The 13422-nt window shown below is 46.6% G+C and overlaps 1 protein-coding gene across 1 annotated transcript in view; it reads left to right on the forward strand.

Annotated features, from left to right (window-relative positions):
* The first annotated feature begins 9692 nt into the window (after nucleotides 1–9692).
* LOC149339129 (uncharacterized) overlaps nucleotides 9693–13422 on the forward strand; it is a 31805-nt gene continuing 28075 nt past the window's right edge. The window contains exon 1 of the mRNA XM_089550402.1: nucleotides 9693–10039. The gene's annotated coding sequence lies outside the window, so the exon portion shown is untranslated. The remainder of the gene's footprint in view (nucleotides 10040–13422) is intronic.

Raw genomic sequence — 13422 nt, forward strand, 5'->3', positions numbered from 1 at the left:
GTCCTCGCGCTCATATTTCGTCTATTTGGGACGCAAAGAAAAGGAAGACATTCTCAATCGGTACTAAAATGACTATAGACACCCAGTCTTATTGCGTGTTTTCTCCTTTCAAATGATGCCATAGATATTAGAATACATGGATCACCGTGTGGTATTCGCTTATTGCCACTAAATAATTTAGAAAATAATTTTTTCTCCCATGCTGTTTCAGCTTCATCAGCCGAGTGATGGCTTTGACGTGAGTTCAACATTAGGTCACGTGAGGCACGGGAAAACTAATACAACCGCTGATACGTTGTTTCGACTCACTGCAGCACTTATATCAGCCAATTTCAAGACCTATAATTACTACGAACGAGGTATCAGCAGTTATATTGCCGTTTTATAGCACCTCACGCGACCTAATTTCCACTACACGTCACAGCCATCGTTATGTTTGTGAAACCGAAACAGGGTTAAGAAGAAATTCAAACATAAATTATTTATTATGTGTTGGTGAATACTGCACACCTACGTCTAACGCATTGTTTGAAAAAAGAAACCACGCAAGCAAAAGTTTGGTGTCTAAGTACTTTACTAAGTTAGAACAGTCTAACATTTTGATGAAAGATTTGCGCAAATATGTTAAAGGGAGGAGTTATAGCTCAAGACTTCACATAAACCTGACGTACAAGTGTTTAGAATTGGCGGCAGTACATTACAGAAGCGTCAATTAGGCTTCTTCCCAGGCAACAGACCTCCTGTAAGTTTGCTGTCGCATATACTGGGTACCATTTTCGCACTTCCCAGCGCAGACAGCTACGGGTGGGTAAATCTATGCGATGGATCATCTCATTTTGTCGGAAAACAACACGTATGCCAGGATGCAAAAAAGGTGGGGCTGAACCGGGTCCCGAACCGGTTCGGAACGGTTCCTTTGAATCGTTCCGGTTCGGGTTCAGTTCCAAGATGGCGAAAAAAATATCGGTTCGGTTCGGTTCCGGTTCCGGGCGAAAATTCGGGTTCGGTTCCGGTTTCGGGTTCGGGTTCAGTTCCGGTTCGACACCCTGGTTAACACTAGATTCCGCGGGCAGGGCATCTCGTCTTTTTCTTCGAACGGTGGCTTACCACGGGGCCGTTTTGTGCAGCTGCTCATTTTGACCGACTTGTTTCGCTTGTGGCACAGCCGCTGTACCGCAGTGGCAGCGGATGTTCGAAGGCGTGCATGCAGTGTGGACAGTTCTTGGCCACCTATGGACTGAGTTGCTCAGTTTCTTGTTTGAGGAGCTCTTTTTCTTCGGCGATGAAGATCTAGTTTCTCATGTTCACAGGTCATGTGTGGTAATGGTCATGCCTCTTCACCTCTGATCGAAGAAATTGCCTCTATTTGTGTTTAGTCCCAGCTGGCACTGAAGTTTCCCTCAGATCTGACATTTTCTTATTACTTCTTTTCCTATCGAACCAGTACGGTGGAGCGCTGCAGAAACCGTGCCAAACACTCGCCACATCAGTCGCGGTTAGAATAATTTTGTGTGGGGCACCTGTGTAGGAGTTTTCTGATCGCGACCTCGAAGACATCGAAAAGCTACACAAGGCCACCCGTCGTGCCATTACTGGTTTGCCAAAACATACGAGGAACGAATAACTGCCTATAGGCTCGTAACCATACCGCCTATGCGGCACATCATCAGCGAAGCGAAAGTGCGAATGAGATCTCGACTGGAAAACACGACACAAGGGGAGCAGATCATAGCATGGGACAATCGAATCAACGGGACACTAGGACCCATGGGGAATGACATATCCACTCCCTGGGGGACGCTGGTGATCGGACGAATGACAGAACGACCTATCAGTAAGTTGCTAGGTAAGTTTTCGAAAAGGGAACAGAACTGACGATACCGCCGAACACAATAGACATCTACACGAATGCTGAAGTTATAAGTGAAACGGGTGGTATGCCATGGATCTGTGCGCCAGTACTGCAACTAAAACGGCCAGCACAGATGCCACCTACCCGAAGGCTCAATCCAACACGTGGAATTGCTTGCCATATTGGGTGCTGTCAACACCATTACGACTGACACATGGGGATATTGCGAAACAGAGAACTCCAAATAACTGTCGCATCCTGACTCATACGCAGCGATAGCAGAGCTGACAGCGCCAACGACAGAAGACGCGGTGGCCAACGACATCAGGAAGAGGCTGAAACGGGTGAGAGACACGGGAGCAAATACAGAAATTATATGGAGACTGGGTCACACTGGCACGGACGAGGGACGAGTGGGCTTGATCAAGCGTACAACGCCCCACACCCCAACTTCCTGCCGAACCCGGTAGATCAAAATGTACGATGAAAGCAATTCAATGAAGTAATAGTAAGTAATTCAAAAGTGAGGCTTTCGCCTTAAAAGAGAGAAAGAGGTGCTGTAGAGGAGGGCTCCGGAATAATTTCGACCACCTGAGTATCATTACCGTGTCCGCTTCGCAAGAGAGTGAAAGGAGCAAAAGAGAAGAACCCAAACTCCGGAAAGCCTGCTTGAGGCTGGCGTCCTTGTAAAAAAAAGAAAGTTTGTGAATGTATGATGGTGCTGCCGAAATGATTTTATATTTACGATGAATTAGTTAGGCCATCTGCGCCCACCCTGACGCAGCCCACGCTCCATTCCGTCTTCATACCTTGCAATGGCGATTATAACGACGATAGAGACTTATATTTATCTTGAGCAAAAGAGAGAGGAAATAAACTTAATGGATGGATGAAAAGCTAGAGGATATTACGTTCACTGAAGACAGCATGGTGAGTAAACTGACAAACTTTCAACGGCGTCACAGACACAGAAAAAAAAAAGTAAAATAGGTGCCAATCAGTCCTCAAGGTGAAGGAGTCCGCGAACGGTGCTATAGCGTGTAATTTCACCCGCCATGATGACGGTAGAATGAAGCTCTGCAATTCCCGTTGGCAGCGAGAGAAATAACTAAGCAACGGAGTTTAGCTTTTACTTTTGCTGCATTCAAGTGTTCCTCGGATGTCGCTTTGAGCGTTGGGAGGGGTTATTTTTTCGCTCAAACGTACATCTCCAGCACAATGAACGGGAAGAAAAGCCTGAAATGAATGGTCGTGCGTGTGTACGCGACTGTACCCCTAATCACCGTAACTAACGCAGTCTTCTACATTGCGCCGTTGAGCCACACGTCGTTGAGTCACCCGGTCACATTACGGCAAGGCCTCGAGCGCTTGAATGGCGGCTCCAAAAAAAGAGCAAACGAGGTAAACGGCAGAAAGCGTCTTGTTGTCGATTTCACACAACGATCAGTACGCATTTTTCAGAGGCGAATGCCAGTGCCGTTAACAAAAAATGACATTTACAGCATATGTCATTTTTGTGCTGCTACTCAAGCCGACAACACCGTACTGTATACAGCCTTCCCCTGATGCCTTTATGAGCGCGTCGTGTAAGCAGGAGCATTAGGTTCCAATCATGCGATTTTAATGCAGGAATGCATTAAACGTCTACATTTTCGCTTTGCCGTGTGGGTCACTTTTGTCCGCGCATCTGTTCACACCACTAGAAAACTCCCGAAAATAAAATACACCCTAACTGACTCTAAGTCCCACTGGGGTCCGAACCTATGCCCATTGGGTGTGCAACCGGAAACGTGCCTCAAATAATCAAAAAAACATTGCCAAATCGAGGAAATTGAAGTCATTGCTGTAAACGTGTTCATTGTCTAGCAAGTAGGCAGAGCCGGTCAGCTGGGAAGGAGGGGGGAGGGGGGTGGAGCACCTTTGCTTCTGTAGAAGCGGATACACTTGAAAACCTCAGTTGTCTACAGTGAGCGCAGGTGAGCGAGGGATTCCTGGCGGAAAAGCAGGACGCAGAGACCAGAAACGGAACTAATGACACCGAAAGACAAAACCTGCGTTGCATAAACCAAAAAAAAAAAAAAGTTCGCCGCATCGCTTGCAGAGAAAGCGGTATGCGGAGTGAATTCGGCTCATAGTCCCACATCAAAGATTTCATTGCGAGGTCTTTTTGCCCAGCAGCTAAGCCAAGGAGCGCATCGCGAGGCAATTGGACGCACCCGTCGTCTCTTGCGAGGGTTTTGACCTCGACGCCAAGCAAACGCTGTGCTGAAGTTCATGGATGAACTTCTCGGGGTCACCATAAGGGGAAATTCATCCCAATCCGGCCGCGAGGCGCGGCAGCTGCATCGACATCTTCGCATGACACATAGACTGGTTTATTGGTGTTTAACGTCCCAAAGCGACTCAGGCTATGAGGGACGCCGTAGTGAAGGTCTCCGGAAATTTCGACCACCTGGGGTTCTTTAACGTGCATTGACATCGCACAGTACACGGGACTCCAGAATTTCGCCTCCATCGAAACTTGACCTCCGCAGCCGGGATCGAACCCGCATCTTTCGGGTCAGCAGCCGAGCGCCATAACCACTGAGTAACCGTGGCGGCTATGACACATAGATGCGGGTAGCATTAACACACTTGCCCTTCTTTAGCTACCGCATGTCTAATATCTGATATGTCTAAAGGCATGTATACTGCTGTCCTCGCGACGGCACGAGAGGCACGTGTTGCGAATAGAGTGGATATATACCCCACCCCACTACTTCCTCATAGGAAGCTGCTCTGTCCAGCTGGATAGCCTGAGCGATCAGCAAGTGCTGATCATGCTGGCCCACACGATAGCAGAAGCTATTGGAGTCCTGGATTGAGGATCCGGCCCACGTGTGCTGGTCCCATAGTCACACTTCCTAAATCTAAACGTTTTTCACTACCACAACCACACCTATAGAGGTGCGTTTGTCGAAGAAGCTCGGTCTGAAAGCATGGCAATAAGACGCGGCGCACCGGCCATGCATTCCTCAAGTGGGGTATCCCAGGTGTAGCAGGGATTACACCACAACTATATGTGGCCTGCTTGTTGGACTTCTGCATGTTTACCTACAGATGTCGCGGATAAACAGTGGTAGCACCATCATGATCCACTCTGTAACAAAGGCCACCTAAAGGTGAGACCGCGTTGACACTTTTGACGGTGTTAAGAACCACAGCTTATATCACGGAGAAATATCACAAATACTGTTGTACCTTTGGGAGTGAAATAATTTGCTTAAATTGATGAGAATACCCAGGCGTTAAAACTATGTTGTGATTTGCAGTGCCAAATGACAGTGTTTTTAGGTCCGAAGGGACTAGACCGAGCAGCGGATAAAATAAATGAAAGCGCCTCCTGGCAAAAGGTAAGCAGGTGCTTCAGCAACGGCAAGTTTAGTGAACACAGTCGCTTGGCTATACAGCGGTGCATCTGCGTAAACACCTCAAGCTTGGGCCGGCACTGTTGCAATCAACGATTTCGCTTCCGTACCGAAAGCGAAAGTCGGTGATGCGTTCCGCCACGCAAGGCGCGCACCTTTTCTTTGGGCTTTTCCCCCATTAGGACACACGAGGAAGCAAAATAAGGCTTGATAAGGCTAAGTTGCTGGTTCAATGGAGGAATCTTTGTTTCTTACAAGCGTCACGCCTGCCGCAGTTAGAACGGGTCGTTAGTGCACGCTTTTCTCATAAGGGGCTGCAAGTGGCCTCGAGGATACTTTTTTTTTTGTAAAATATTATTAGTACAACTGTATCTAGACTTTTCCCGGAATAAACAGCACCACCATTGTCATCGTCGTAGACTGTCGTAACTGAAAACTCGCTCGTCCAGCTAAACTCCGTTTCATATATAGCGGCTAACTAGGCAACGTTGCGGAGGCTGCGGAAATAGTGCGCCCGCGAAACCACATTACTCCGCAACGTATCTTTTGTTTTTCTCAAAGAACCTGTGAGGATTTGTACGAAAACAAAAAGCAGTGTACAACCAAGCGGTAGCACTAAAAATCACGGCCAAATCTGTGAGTCGCTGAGTGTTCGGGCCCCCTGGCTATAATTTTCACCGAGTGTGGACTACTTTTTTGGCGTGGACGGAGTAAGAGCAATTAGTCCTACTAAGCCGCGCATCATACCGCCACGTTATTCTTCTCGACATCTCGATGAGTCGTTGGGCAAAAATGAGGCAAGAAATAAAACGAAGTGCAGGAAGTTGCTTGACGGCACTTGAGATTTGCCGATAAAAAATAAATCTGTGGTCACTATGGTTTTATGGAGAACTACTTTCTGAGCGCGGGCTTAGTCTGTGCAAAGAGGCGCGCTATAGCTTTGGCAGCGTTATCTGCTATGTATGATACGGAGTGTACTGAACGATGAGAACACTGTCCATGCGGACCGTTGACAATTGTAGACTTCCTCAAAATTACCTGTTGAGAAAAAGTTTTTCCGCTGAGAAATTATGGCTACGCATTGATGTTCTTCTTTGTACACAGATTATGTTTCTTAATATTGACTTTTTTCCTCGTTAAAGCGGTGGATGAAGGATCGCAGCACCTCCTTTCCCTCCAAGATCATGCTGAGAAACTCCACGGGGTGACTGCGCCTTGCGTGTCACGCCGCCCAGCAGGTTCGCGTGTTGTTTTGCAATAGGGAGAGTAGATGGTGGTGGCGTGGAACAGCGGTCGCTTCGACCAGAAGAACTGTAAAAACACTACTGTGTTTTTATTTTCGAGTGTAGGAGAATCAGGCACCGGTATTATTGACGATTCGCCACATCAGGGGGCTATCGAAAGTCATTTTCGGTTTCACTGCCAAACGCCCTCGGATATCTACTCATGTGTTTAAAGGGACACTGAGGATAACATCATCCATTTGCTTTTCTCAGCACAAATTGATTCACTGCCTCTTCCTGAGCTGTTCGCGGCAGCAAACGCTGCACGCATTTATCGGCGAGAAAGTTTGATCTAAAAATCTTCCTACACGCCAGTTCAAGCTGGTGAAAGCCTTACCGAAAAGGACGGGTTGCCAGCGTTTTCAAGTCACTTACTGTGTAGCGTAGCCTCTATGATCAGCACCGGAAAATCGGTGTCGACGCATGCATTGTACTTGCGAAATCGGCTGCCGATGGCTACACCTCCATTTCCTTTTAGTGTGTTCACTTAAGCCCGCAATCAGCGATGTCACCGATGTTAGTCTGAAGACTTCTCGACCTTGAAGCAACTTTGGTGCGCCACTTAAGTGGCCCCCATAGGTGACAGGTGCGCCACCTAGGCCACGTGGCCTACTGACGTCATCAAAACCTGCCCACCAGTTAGCAAATTGTCCACAATTACAGGTGGCAGTTCAATTAATGATTGCTCACGAGAGGCTGCGCCGGAAGAACAATCTGGGTCTCACAAGCCACACCGACGGCAGCACCTGCCATCGCTGGGCAGTGGCGCATCGCTCAACCGTTGCACCACTGCGCCAGGAGGGTTGTGGGGACTCCCAGCGATCCATGAATGTAAAGAATGACCAATTCCGCACGTATTCCGCAATTCCGCATATACACTTAAAGGGACCCTGAAATGATCACGAGTGGCATATTCTAGTGTAACATATCTGCAGAGATAGTCTTTGTGGGCATTCGAGTGAGATTTAAAAGCGGTGTGTGAACCCTATAATTTAGAAATCATTTTTAAAACTCGTGCTCGCAGTATCTTGCAACCGGTTAGGGCAACATACATCACCGCACGTCCCCAACCCCGATGACATCAGTGGGCAGATGCGGCTAGCTTGAAGAGGTACATGTCCAAAAGCTGAAAACTATTAATGGCACAACACGCAAGAGACCTTGGGGAGTGACCACTGTATTCTCAAGACCTGCCTCGACTACAGTAAGTATCGCAAGCCGAAAGGGCACGCCAGGCTCACGGACTGGTCGTTGTTCCGAAAGGCGGAAGACCCTATACGCTTAACGCGTATAGAGTCTTACGAGGAATGGGCTGAGTCACTGCTGGGAGTCAGGGATCGCTTTACGCGTACGCTCCAGACCTCAGAAGAAGTTCCGGCTATTGACAACCACCTACTACATCTATGGAAGGCCAAAAAAGATCTCACATGGTGGTTGAAGAAGCAGAAACATAACCGCAAGCTCAAGATCAAAATCGCGAAAGTAACGCTGCAAGCGGAAGAGTGTGCACGGACATTGACCATGAACAACTGGTTGGCCAAATCGGTTGGTCGAAAGCGATGTCAACGCACGTTAATTAAAGAACCTCGGCAACTCTTTCTCTCTTGCTTCTTTCACTCTCCGTCCCCCCGAGCGGCGCGATTCAGGTGCCAGACCCTCTCGAGAAGTGACAGTTACTGCGCCTTTCTGTTGCTTTTAAACACTCATTAACCGCACTGAGGCATGTTACTGTGCCTTTCATTTCCTCAAAAACCAATTTTAATTTTCATTTTTCAATACACGACCTTTGTCTCGCAGCTTTCTACTGCTCGCATGACGTCGCCTCGAAATGGCAGCAACGTGTCGATGGCTGAGAGGTGTGGCCCCGTCCAGCTCACCCGTTTTCACTGAAGCGTCGCTGCAATTTCATACAAGTGCCATATATTCAGTTCCAAAAGTAAAAATATGGAGGCGTTGAACTATTGATATTATTACAATTGTACAAGAAAAAGCCTTGAGGCAATCTTCCGAGGCTATACAGCTCGAAAAAAAAAAACGGACAGGGGTTAATGATCTAAAAGCCGAAGAAAATGCGAATCGAATTTGAAATCGAATCGATTACGAATTTTTTAATCAGTACTTGTGCAAATATTCGTACAAACTGAATATTTGTGCGAAGCAGCGAAGCGATAGCGGGGGTGCTGCTGTATGTTGCGCGATTCATCTGTACAAGCAAAACACAACCTTAACCACACTAAACTTTCTACACTTATCATCGGTGAGCATTGGGTAATGCCATCATTATGTAATTATCCGTCACTTTTGTTGCATTCAGCAACGATCTAGCTCATTAATTTATCATGACATCACCTGCTGTGTGGTTTTCATCTACTTGTGATCGAGTGTAACTTCCCTGCAGTGTTTCACTTTGAAGCCCGAGTTAATGTCTGCCTTACCCCGACTCTTTGCATGCGCATTGTCAATTCCTTGTACTATGAAAAATTAAAAAAAAAAAAAACACAGGGGTGACCTGAGTCGGGCAGCTTCAGAAATCCAGGCATCACAGTTTCAAATCATTTGAGATGGAAAGTTTGAATTCATGACCACAGCAACTTCCTAGAAGTGAGGATAGTTGTTCGCGCTGTTAACGTTATTAGGAGACAGGAGGAACATGTTCTTTCCTTCCTTCCTCAGCACAAAGGACCAGCCAACGTGAAAAAAAAAAAAAAAACGAAGAAAGCGCTTATTTTTTTCCCTGTAGCATGCGTGCGCCCATTGTCCAGGCGAAAATGAGGCGGCGATGTGACGTCATAAACAGCGGGGAGAAAGAAGGGAAGGAGGGGAAGGAGTACAACTCCAGGGAAATCACGGTCGTGCAGTGACGCAAGGAAGCGAAAGCGCAAAGCTGTAGTGGTCGCCCAGACAGCCGGTAAAAATGCGGCGTCGTTCGTTCCCGGGCCTCGCTGTTGGGAGAGAGAGAAAGAGATTGAAGAGAGAGTGAAGAACAAGAAGCACTGCCGCCCTGAGCGGAATGTTTAAAGGGGCGCGGGGGAGGGGGTTCGTGCGCGAAGGAAAAGTCCTTGATGAGGAGGTTGGGGGGGGGGGGGGGGAAGAGGTAAGGGCAGGAGGAAGCGCTCTGCGGTTGATTCAGCCGCGCTTGGCTCCCGAGTGGTCTGCGTCGGCGGTGGTGCGGAACAAAGGGTACCAACATACACACACGCGAGCGAGCGTACAAGTGATTGCACGGCCGCTCTTTTGTCGGTTACGTGCGCGGCGCGATTCGGCGACCACGCGAGACGGCGCTCGAAGAGGCGGCACGGAACGGACGCGAACGAAGCGTAAGCGAGTTGACGCTCGCTGTCTCGAGATCGCCGCTTCGCAGTTGTGGTGTCGTGGTGCGTCTGCCGTGAAACCTGTCACGCACGTCTGCGGTGACCGGCCGGCCCTCTCCTGCTCCACCCCGACGACTGGGGAGGGTAGAACGAGATAAGTAGAAGCCGTTTGACCGTGAATTTGAGGTAAGTGGCCTGCTTTTTGTTTTTATTTTTTTCTCACGCCTCATTGGTTACGACGGATTTTTTTCTTCCTTTCCGGGTTGATCGTGTTTCATCTGGAAGATTAGCATAATTGGCAGGAGCCTCGTCTTCTTTGTTTTTACTTTCTGGAAGTCTTTTAGGCCCATAGTGTTAGAGGCAGCGTTGCACGGAGCGGCGAATTGCAGTATGTGACAAGATGATGGTAACTATGGTTACACAAAATCTACTTCAGTCTGTCCATCGGACTTACCGTAGTCTAGTTGAATTTGCTTACCGAGAGTTTACCGGAGCTGCTCAAACAGTGAAACAGCTTACCGGGCCTACTCCATTCATCTTTGCAGTATGCAGGAGGGAATCTGTAATAATCGGCTATTCTTCTTGCTTAGCGACCAGAGAGAGACTGCTAGATGGTTCGCGAGTGAGTTCACGTAATAAACAAAGATCCTGTATTCAAGGGAGGGGCACATTTGTAGGCGGCGAATAATAACAAACATGCGAAATTCAAGCAAAGCCTGAGCGGAGACGGCTTATGGCGTAGCTACCACGCAGTTTCTACTCGGAAAAAAGAATTGCTATATGTCGCCATTGCATGGTTTAACTTTTTTATGGCCGCGTTTGACTGAGGCAGCTTTTAAGCTGACTAGCTTTGTTCTGCCCCGCTATTCTGTCATGTAAAGCTGCGTTGAAGTGCTGTTGTAGTGTAGATGTTGGGAGGAAGACTATACTCCACTCATTATTACTGTTCGAGGGTAGGTAACTATAGATAACGCTGAGAACTCAAAAATTGATATTATCGATTAGTGGTTCTGATACAATATGAACGCTGCGAGAGCGTTTTTCTTGGCATTCCTGCAAATCTAACTTTTCGTTCGTAAGTACTGATCAGTTATTCAGAAATTTTAATTAATTAGAATTCCGGCTAACGACTTAGCTCAAATTGCGTGTTGCAAGGCGTCTTAAATATACAAATGAAAAACACTGTATGTTTAGCTCTCTGATTAGATATTATGCTACAATGTTAATTTTGGTTCCTTTGTATTCATCACTATAAGATAGAAAGATACTATAACAATTTACTCTGAAATTTACTCTAAAATACAAATAGCTGCATTTCACCAAAGGCAATGACAAAGGCAAAGACTTACAAAACTAAAAATGGCAACTGTAAAGATTTCAGTACAAAGCGAACTATGCCTTAGATCTGACTTGGCTCTGGAGGTTTCAGATAAAGGTATAGGACGGTTTACCAATCCAAACGTAGCAGTGAAACCGAAGAAAATAATAGTTCAGCGAGTTTAAAAATTCCTTGCACATTTAAGCTTGTAGGCACTATGGAAGAGATTTCATAAAAGAATAGTATTTCCAATAATGTACCCTGGTCAAGAATTAGCTCGTAAATTACAATTGCGATATAGTTCATTGAACCCGCGTGGTGCATTCTGCAGCTGCATTCTCGCGGGATTTGCTAATCCACTCCTCTGTGCGATTAAATTGTGCTAACTACTGCAGCCTCTATCATATCTTGTTGAGGGCAGATTAGAGATAACGAGAGCCTGATTCCCAGATTGGCGGACCTACTTTCAAACACTAGAGGACGGGGGTTCAGAATGCTGCAGGCCTGAGGTTCTTGCAGCCGCACGGAAGCAGTATAGTAGTGACGGATCAAACCTGGGTGTATACCGTTCTGGCAGCAGGCAGCATCAATTCATCCCCGTCAAACTGTCATTAAATCCGTAGCCTCATTCAAGAAAAACAAAAAAGAATCTCACAGGACGGTTAAGAGTCCGTATAACGCGAATGTTGAGTGTTAGCTGGCACGGGGGAAGAGAACAATTTCATAAAGTGGGGTTTGGCTTGGGGACGAGTGCAAGTAGCGGGAGGAGTTAAGAGTGGTAACACTTGGACAGAGTGGAGTACTTCCTGTAGCCTAACAAAGACGGCCTTGTGAGCAATAAGTGAGTTCAAGTGTTTCTGGAGGTGGTGGTGCTTGGGAGGGGCGAATCTGTGCTACCACAGGGCAATGGCTCCGCCTCACATTTCGAAAGCAGCACACCCTGGTACTGCTTCCGGTGCGGACGCGAACGACAACGACGCCTGAAAACAGGGGCAAGAACTAGTAAAAGCTAACGCTGCAAAGGAACTTCTTCGTTATGACGGATGCACTGCGCAGAGGAAGCAAGACACAAGAACTGTTTGCGGCTGCTGGCCCGAAAGACGCGGGTTCGATCCCGGCCGCGGCGGCCGAATTTCGATGAAGGCTAAATATTAGAAGCCCGTGTACTGTTCGATGTCAGTGCACGTTAAGGAACCCCAGGTGGTCGAAATTTCCGGAGCCCTTCACTACGGCGTCCCTCATAGCCTGGGTTGCTTTGGGACGTTAAACTCCAATAAACTAAACCTTATTGTTTGTTTCACCAACTGGCCCAAACTGTAACAATGAATTCTTCCACGACTGTGTTTAGTTTCGTGATTAGTCGACTGTTCTTATTGTATACTGTGATTGGATGTACTTACTTTAGCCGTCATCACTCTGGACATGTCCCTGAACAGTCGTCGAAAGAGAACCATCCATTTGTAGATAAATTTTGCTTGCGCAAACGTTCGGACATCTTGGGCATGGAGTTGGGCTACAGTTTATTTATTTATTTATTTACTTATTTAGTTATTTATTTATTTCGAATACCCTCAGGGCCCGGGTCGGGCGTTACAGAGGGGAGTGGAATACACAACATAATTAAGATAAAAGCACAGGCATATATATATATATATATATATATATATATATATATATATATATATATATATATATATATATATATAGGGGTGTCAAAAACAGTGCAATAATAGTAAGGAACACCAGAAGGTAACAATAAACATCCAAGAATTCAATACAAGTACTACAAGTAAGCAACACCAAAATATAACTGTAGAACACAATACAAGTAGTAATACGGGGGTAAAAAATAAATAAACAGTGCGTAACGATCAATCAGAAACACCAAAATGAGCTTTTAAGGCATTTTTGAACAATGCATCAGTAATAGACACAAGATCATCGGGAAGGTGGTTCCACTCTGTTATTGAGCGCGGGAGAAATTAATTATGAAAGGTATTTGTGTGGCATGCGAAAGATCCAATTTTATGACGATGGTCCACGCGATGTGACACATAAGAGGGCCGGTGAAGTAAAAGATCGTGAAGTGTGTCGTGGTAGTATATTTTATGGAGCAAACAAAGTCGCTGTATCTGACGTCTCAAGGAGAGTGGAGGTAGGTGTAACGTGTTTTTCATGTTAGTTGTGCTGGCAGTACGATGATAATTACTGAGAATTTAGCGAGCAGACCGATTCTGAAGAGCTTCGATGG

Source organism: Amblyomma mixtum, chromosome 6, assembly GCF_055824585.1.
Source record: "Amblyomma mixtum isolate Tamu chromosome 6, ASM5582458v1, whole genome shotgun sequence".
In the NCBI taxonomy this organism is placed as follows: Eukaryota; Metazoa; Arthropoda; class Arachnida; order Ixodida; family Ixodidae; genus Amblyomma; species Amblyomma mixtum.